We start from the raw sequence: 7,882 nt of genomic DNA, 5'->3' as shown, positions 1-7,882 counted from the left end.
CCTTCTACATCACACTGTACCTCCCTTCATCACACTGTAACTCCTCCCTCATCACACTGTGCCCCCTCCTTCATCACACTGTGCCCTCCTTCACACTTTTGGTGCTTTATCACACTGTACACGCCTTCATCACACTGTGCCCCCTCCTTCATCACATTGTGCCCTCCTTCATCACACTGTGTCCCTCCTTCATCACACTGTGCCCCCTCCTTCATCACACTGCGCCCTCCTTCATCACACTGTGTCCCTCCTTCATCACACTGTGCCCCCTCCTTCATCACACTGCGCCCTCCTTCATCACACTGTTTCCCTCCTTCATCACACTGTGCCCCCTCCTTCATCACACTGCGCCCTCCTTCATCACACTGTTTCCCTCCTTCATCACACTGTGCCCCCTCCTTCATCACACTGCGCCCTCCTTCATCACACTGTGTCCCTTCATTAGCACACTGTGGCCTCATCACACTTTTGCTCCTCCATCACAATGTTTCCCCTTCAACACACAGTTCCCCTTCATCACACTGTGCCCCCTCCGTCATCATACTGTACACAGTAGCAACTTGACAAAAATATAGGTGAACTTTCCTTCACCTATTTTACAACTTGTTTTATGGAATTTCAGATGTTATACAAAATCTTCACAGTATACAACTAGCGAGTCTGTGCATATATGATAACAATTATTATTATTATTATTAATTTTTATTTATAGGGCGCCACAAAGTATCCGTAGCGCCGTACAAGGACAAACAATGGCACAGTACAAGGTGAAACAGCACAGTACAAGTAACAGTAAGCACTATAACTCTGGGGGCTCAGGAACAGCATGAAAGAGAGGGAGGGAGGGGAAAAGTGAGTATAGGCAGGTAACTATGGCCCAAGAGGGTGGGCACGGATGACAGGTTGAGAGTCACTGAGGGGAGCGTAGAGAAGCGAGAGGAGACAGAGGGCAGAGGGACTGAGAGGAGGTGAGCTGAGTAGCTCACAAACTAATCTAACTCCCTCCCCCATTCCCCTGTACACAGGTCTCATATGTACACATATTAGACATATATTTACATCTTATTCAGGCATTGCAGGCCCACCCTTGCTCACTGGCGGATCTAGAGGGGGGCGATCGCCTCCCCCCAGCAGAAATCTTCATAACTTAAAATTGTTGCTGAGAGATGCGATCATCAGGAAGAAAGGGGTGGGGCTGACCAGGGCCAATCAATCAGAGTGAAGGAGGGGCGTGGCTATGCAAAATCACCCTACCCCCAAAATTGAAATAAAATAAAAAAATTCTAGGTCTGCCCCTGCGGGGCCATGCTGCCTCTTACCTTGGCAGGTGGGATCCTCAGCTCCTTAGTCTGTAATGTGGTGCTTGGCTGTGACATTATAGCCAAGCACCAATGTAATACTGACATGGAGGAACAGCAAACAGCAGCTTCACATGTAAGAAGCTGGTGGCTGCGTATCTTTCATATCAGCAGCCAGTGCACCATGTGGAGGCGCAGTGGGGTCATTAAAATGACATTCCATTTTTAAAAGAAAATTTATTTTACCAGGGACTAAACAAATAAGGGAAAGGGTATTTCTTAATCACCGATGTAATCTGAATGTTACTATTACTGCCACTACTAAAAGTTAAAAAAAAATTCCCTTCATCGGATAAAATGCTAAAATTGGCCCACTCATTTGGTAAATTAAAGCAATATTTCATTTGTTGTTTATATACTTGTGAATGTTTTCCAAGAATGCATTAATTTCAGAACAGGAGAATAAACAGTGCAAAGAGTCTGTGTCATGTATGTGCCATTTGGAGCATTTAATATCTTCAGATGACAAATAGGGGATCATATCTCTGGGGAAATTTATTCTTTATTAAATATTTTAAATATAATTTATTGGTAGCTACTAAGCCATAAACATTTCGTTAATTGCTATTTAGTAGCTTTTAATATGTTAGAAGTTCCAAGATTTGAAAAAGTTAGTCTACATCTTGAAAGTCCAGAGCGCACATCAGTCCATTTAATATTTGTACTTATGGGCTTACTAACATAAAATGCTTAATGGTTGATAACATAACCATAGACCTTTAGGGCCTGATTCATTAAGTACAGTAAAGCAAAAAAAAGAGTAAATGTTCTCCTAACTAAACCACTAGATGATGCAAGGGGTGCAAATCAGTTTATTATTTTGCACAGTTAAATACTGGATTTTTTTCCATGTACCACACAAATACTTGATATCTTTATTTTTACACTGGAATTCAAAGTCGATCTAGCAAATTCTCTATCCCAATTATAAATCTGGCATCATATTTTAAATTTACCTCCTCTCCAATCCAACATGGTTTTTGCCAAGATGCCAAGTTACTTCTTTTTTTGGCTTTACTGTCCTTAATAAATCAGGCCCTTAGTCGTAACCTTAACACTTATCTTATGTAATAAAAGACACCATACCGACTTGCTGCCAATTAACTCTTCTTCTTAGCCTTGTCTATGAACCAAGCACACCCTTGTAGTTTTACCTCACTGGGACAATAATCCCCAGCCATTCCGGAACCCGAACACTTCTGGGCTAATCGTAATACACCACAAGCCAACCCAAAGGGGCTGTACTTGCACTGAACCTCAGCCGACTCTTCAAAGGGAACGGGTTCCAAACGCCTTACTACCATCAATTTGCCCTTTCCCAACCTTGCTTATCCTGTACAGTGTTCTCCTGCCATGCTAAAGGCTGAACTAACTGCAGGACCCTAGTCCTGACAGTAAGCCCAAGCACATAGCGGCTCCAAATACCTCTGGACTGAACAAGCACACCCGTACCATACCACGGCCTGTGCACCAAGTGGCACATCATACCTCCTGGGCTGAACCAACACACCCGTACTATACCACGGCATGCACACCAAGTGGTCTCCCCATACCTCTGGGGCTGTACCAGCACACAAGTATTTTACCAGGAGCCCGTGCACCAAGTGGCTCATCATACTTCTGGACCTTTATCAGCACCCATACTTAAAGAACCGGGCCCCGCACACACAATGGTCCATCAAGACTTGGGAAGAACCACTCTATGTATAGTGTCTATAGTGGGACATTACTTTCTCCAACTATATCAGGATCTCTGTCCTGCCGCTACGTTCAGTTGGACGGATCTGCTGTGGGTCAGGTAACTATCATTTTTCATTATGAATTTGAACATCATTACAGTATGTATGAAACACAATTGCTTTTTGCTTTATAAAAACTGCCCATATTTTGAGTCAATAAGGGGCTACATTGGATTTTGCATTTTAATTTCGTTTGGAGTACAATCAGAAACTGGGGGAATTATATAATTTCCATCTGATTATCTCGTTGCTATCCATTATCATCTATGGACATTCCAACATCAGTATAACATCTATATGTCCACGATTATAACTATTGACATTTGCATAAGTTCATAGGAAAATAATTTTACAGATAAGAGAGCAGTTTTATTCAGAACTTCATTCCAAACAACAGCTGACTCATTTGTTTCATTTTAATAATAATTGTTTGATTGTTTTTATGAATGTTTTATTTATTAATAAATCATGTTTACATTTGCTACATACCTTTAGCATCGTGTTTGGTTATTTGACAGTTACAGCGCTGTATTTTTTCTCTGTGTTTACATCAGCAAGAAGACGGCACACCACAACCAGTTAGGGAATATTGGATCCAGGAGTTGGGAATGGGAGAGAGGGATGCTTTCCTGGAACCAAGAGAGCTAAATGACTCCTCCCTGCTCATTTAAAAACCTGTTCCCTTGTTCCTGCCCCCTTATGACACTTACCTAGGCATCACCACACCTTCCTGCTTTGTTAACCCTTAGTGATCCAAATAGTTATGTACACAAACCTCAGCTTTTAATCTCCTTCAGGCTTAGTCCATCCCTCAATTCTAATTGCTTGTGATGATAAGGTCAATAGGTGCAGAAAAAGAACTAAAAATGCTATTTTTATATATTCTTAATATATGTATCAACTAAGACCACTACAGTCAAATCCGTAATGCTGTGACCTGCTTTATACTTAAAATATTTTGCGATATAGTGGTTTTCTGTTTGCACAAATAGACACAAACATTTTACCTTGTATACTACCAAGTATAGCAATATTAATCACATAAATGCTAGCTTGAAAGTATAAGAAAATGGGCCTTGCAAACAAATTAAACTTGGCCTCTGTCTCGAATATTTTACACAAGGACAGACACGAGACAGAGGGGGCTCATGAGATCTTACAACCTAAAGAGAGGGATCTTAATCAGTGGTTCTTGGGAATCGGTGGATAGATTTCAGGGGGTCCAAGTCTTGAATGAGAAAAATTACATCTTTATTTTCACGAACTTCTAACTGAAATGTAGCATTCCTTCAATTATGCATGTAGGCAACAAACCACAATAGTATTAGCAGTACCTGTGACTTTGCCTCCAATAGAAATCACAGATATTTTCATATCATATTAGTAACACGGTTAGGCACGCAGGCTAGAAGAATGGGTTCATAGGCATCACCAAACTGCCAATATGGCACAAAAAAGTTTAAGAACCTCTGACCTAGAGGTATAGAACAAATGGAACAAAAGTTCTGTACTTTAGTGATCGGTGACATGGAGTAGATAACTTTATTATTATGATTACACTGTTGTTCTGAATTATAGTGGGCGAATTTTCCTAAATTAAGGTTGAAAATGTTTGTTGAGTAAAGCCAGTGATAGTAGTGTTTGCAATGGATATAGTAATTTGTGGGAATCCAAATTAATTAATTAAGTGGCACTTTCCAGAAAAGGTAAGATTAAAATATTTCCAAAATGTTTGATATTTCATAACTGAGTCTATGGTAGGGTGAAAATGGAGCAGAATCTTCTTCCCATTTGAATGAAAATGTGCCTTCAATTTTGTATGTCACCATGCACAACAAGTTGGACCTATAATACATTTTGTTTCATATAGAGGTGAGTTTGAAACTACAGGAGACTCACAGTACTACTCTGTACTTTTGCTAATATTCCCACCCAGGGCCATCTTTTCCATTGGGCACAATGGGCAGCTGCCCGGGGGCCCCACGGGCAAGGGGGCCCCATAGGCATGGCTCTTAATGAGAATAAATAATCTTGCAAAAGAAAAAACCTGTAAAAAAAACCTACAAGGGTCACTGAGCAAGTACATCTATCTATCTCTATCTCTATATATCTATATCTATATCTGTATCTGTATACATCTATATATCTATATCTATATTTATATCTAGGAACCCCGGTGCACTGCTTTGCCCGGGGGCCCATAATGTTGTTAAGATGGCCCTGTTCCCACCAACTTCAAATTTTCCAACACATAAATGATTAGTTGGACTTAAATAATTTGTTCTGCAGTTAAAGGGTAATTTGTACCCAAGGGTGAAAATTCAGCTTGCATGTACCCGCCACTAATCAGCTTGCTCCTGCATGTCCCACTGGCAGTGTTATCAGTGGACCTCCTGACTTAATGAGGTGCCTGATGTGTAATTGGTCTTGTTCTGTATTAGATCATAAAATTTTTAATAGTACTTTAAGATGAAGCTGATTGTGTTCTAAATTCTAGTGGCTCAAAGCAGACCAGTGGTGTATTGGCTCAGCTCTGCAAACTGATCTTATAATAATGCGAATGATCTGTTTGTAGATTCTCATTTATTGTAATTTCGTAGGAAACAGTGGTTAATTCCGAGAACTAGAACTGCTTTTTTCATATAACCTTTAAGTGTCTGCTAAGACCACTGCAAGCAACAACTGGTTTTCAGGCACATTCGATCTGCAGTGCTGTGACCTTCTTTGCACTTCATACACAGATGCCACAAACAATTTTTTGGTGTTCAGGGGTCTAGAAATTTATTGTGATTTAGTGGTTTCTGTTTGCAAAATCTGTACATAAATATTTTAGCTTGCAAATTAACATGTACACCACTATTTATCAACCATTCAAGTAGTATTATAATATGTTAGAGAGGTAAACACTTTAACCACATTAAAATAAAATAAAGCTCCCAGCTATTCAGAAATATAGTGATCAAGTGTTAAATATAAATCTAAAAAGATTACAAAAACAAATATCAATAAGCAGTGGGCAAAGAAAAACAAGCAGAAATAGAAATGAAACTAGAAGTGTCTTTGTGAAGATAAAAGACTTGATACAGTGTTGGCCGCGATTGTGCCCCAAATCACAGGCGCAAATTGCTTTCACTAAAAAATCCTGCAATTGCAGGCATATGTAAAGTTGCAAATATCGCAACATGTGTGCAGGTCTGCTGCATCAGTAGCATATGAAAGCCAGGCAAACATCACATACATTACTCACATGTTGATAACCATTTGTTTTGCTTGTCAAACACGTATTTGCATCTATAAAAGGCATCAATTAAACTTCAAAAATCTCTTTAATACAGTAAAAACAACTCTCCATCTGAAATGAAAAAAATTAAATTTGCTTAAACATGCACACAAAAGCATAATATATGCACATGCAAAGAAGTATGTATCAGTGTCAGAGGTTCATTCGCAAGCAGCCAATCAAAAGCGGTTCACTAATGTTGGCTACACTCATCATCCTCCTCCTCTACTTACACCTGCACATGACCAACTGCAAATAATATGGATTGGACAGGTATATATGCTTTGTGTTCCGGTCTTCATCTGTTTGTAATTGCGTGAATATGCCCTTACTGTACTCAACCAACATTAGAGCAAGGATTGTAGACAAATCACAGCAGCTATTCTAGCAGCTGTCCTTCCATATAATCATATTTTCTGTACTCATTGAGCATTAAAGTCATATCTAAGATGTGGTTCTAGCAGATTTGTGGTTCCACTGGTGGACACCCACGGTGCCTTTCCAGGAACTACTGCTTGGACAGATAGGACATGCAGAGTAAAGACTGTTCAGTCAATAAGTGAAGGTGGACATATAGATGTTGTTGCACATGATGGTACCAATGATTTACTAACTGTTGATGTATGAGTAGTACAGAGAGTTTTTTGTCCATTAGGAAAGGAGCTTGGACAGGCACCAGACAAAAAACGAATTGTCAAACACGAGCAGGGTCAATAACGAGCAGACAGGAATACTTGATGGAGCAAAGATATCTAGGTTAGCAAATTCTATAACAGTTCCCGTACAATCACGCTAACAGCCTAATAAGCCCTCAGTGACCAATCTCAGCACAGGATCAGTTCAGTCCTCACAGATTTATGAGTAAGATGCAACACTTGAGTGAAGGTATATCCAGATAACCAAATCAAATGTGCAGAGAAGTAGTGGAACACCTAAGTCTGTCACTACTTCTATTCCAGGCTCTATCCATAATCCCGACAACCATTGATGTTGGAATAGTACAGAGAGCTTATTGTCTGTTAAGATATTGTTCAAAGAAGACTGCTTGCATATTGGTACCAGGTAAACTGAGGGTCTTAGGAGTTTAGACATATCCTTACTGATTATTTAAATTAATTAAGTGAGGTGGCAAAAAAAATGGTGCTTCTTTCCCTAAATATGATAAAAAAAGAAAAGAAGAGAGGAGCCTGCGGAGGTCTTAGAGGGGGAATGAGAGAGGGAGGGGAAGGGATCTTAGAAATCCTGGTGCCAAATCTATAAAAAATATGGGATTGGTGGGAGGGATATATGCAGACATTAAAAGGGAATGCTTTTAATGTTGGGGCTGGTTGGGTGAAGGAAGCTTATTTGTTAAACGTAAAATCTACAATTTAAATATTGGGCTGGTTGGGTAGAAGGAGGCCTAATTATTAAATGTTAAAAGTGGCCTAGGGTTTAGGCATTACTCTGCTTTGCAGGAGGTGACTAATAACTATCTGTTTTCCAAAAAGGGCGCCAACATTCCA

This window comes from Mixophyes fleayi, chromosome 8 (assembly GCF_038048845.1).
Source record: "Mixophyes fleayi isolate aMixFle1 chromosome 8, aMixFle1.hap1, whole genome shotgun sequence".
In the NCBI taxonomy this organism is placed as follows: Eukaryota; Metazoa; Chordata; class Amphibia; order Anura; family Limnodynastidae; genus Mixophyes; species Mixophyes fleayi.
Note: the sequence above shows the minus strand (reverse complement) of the source record.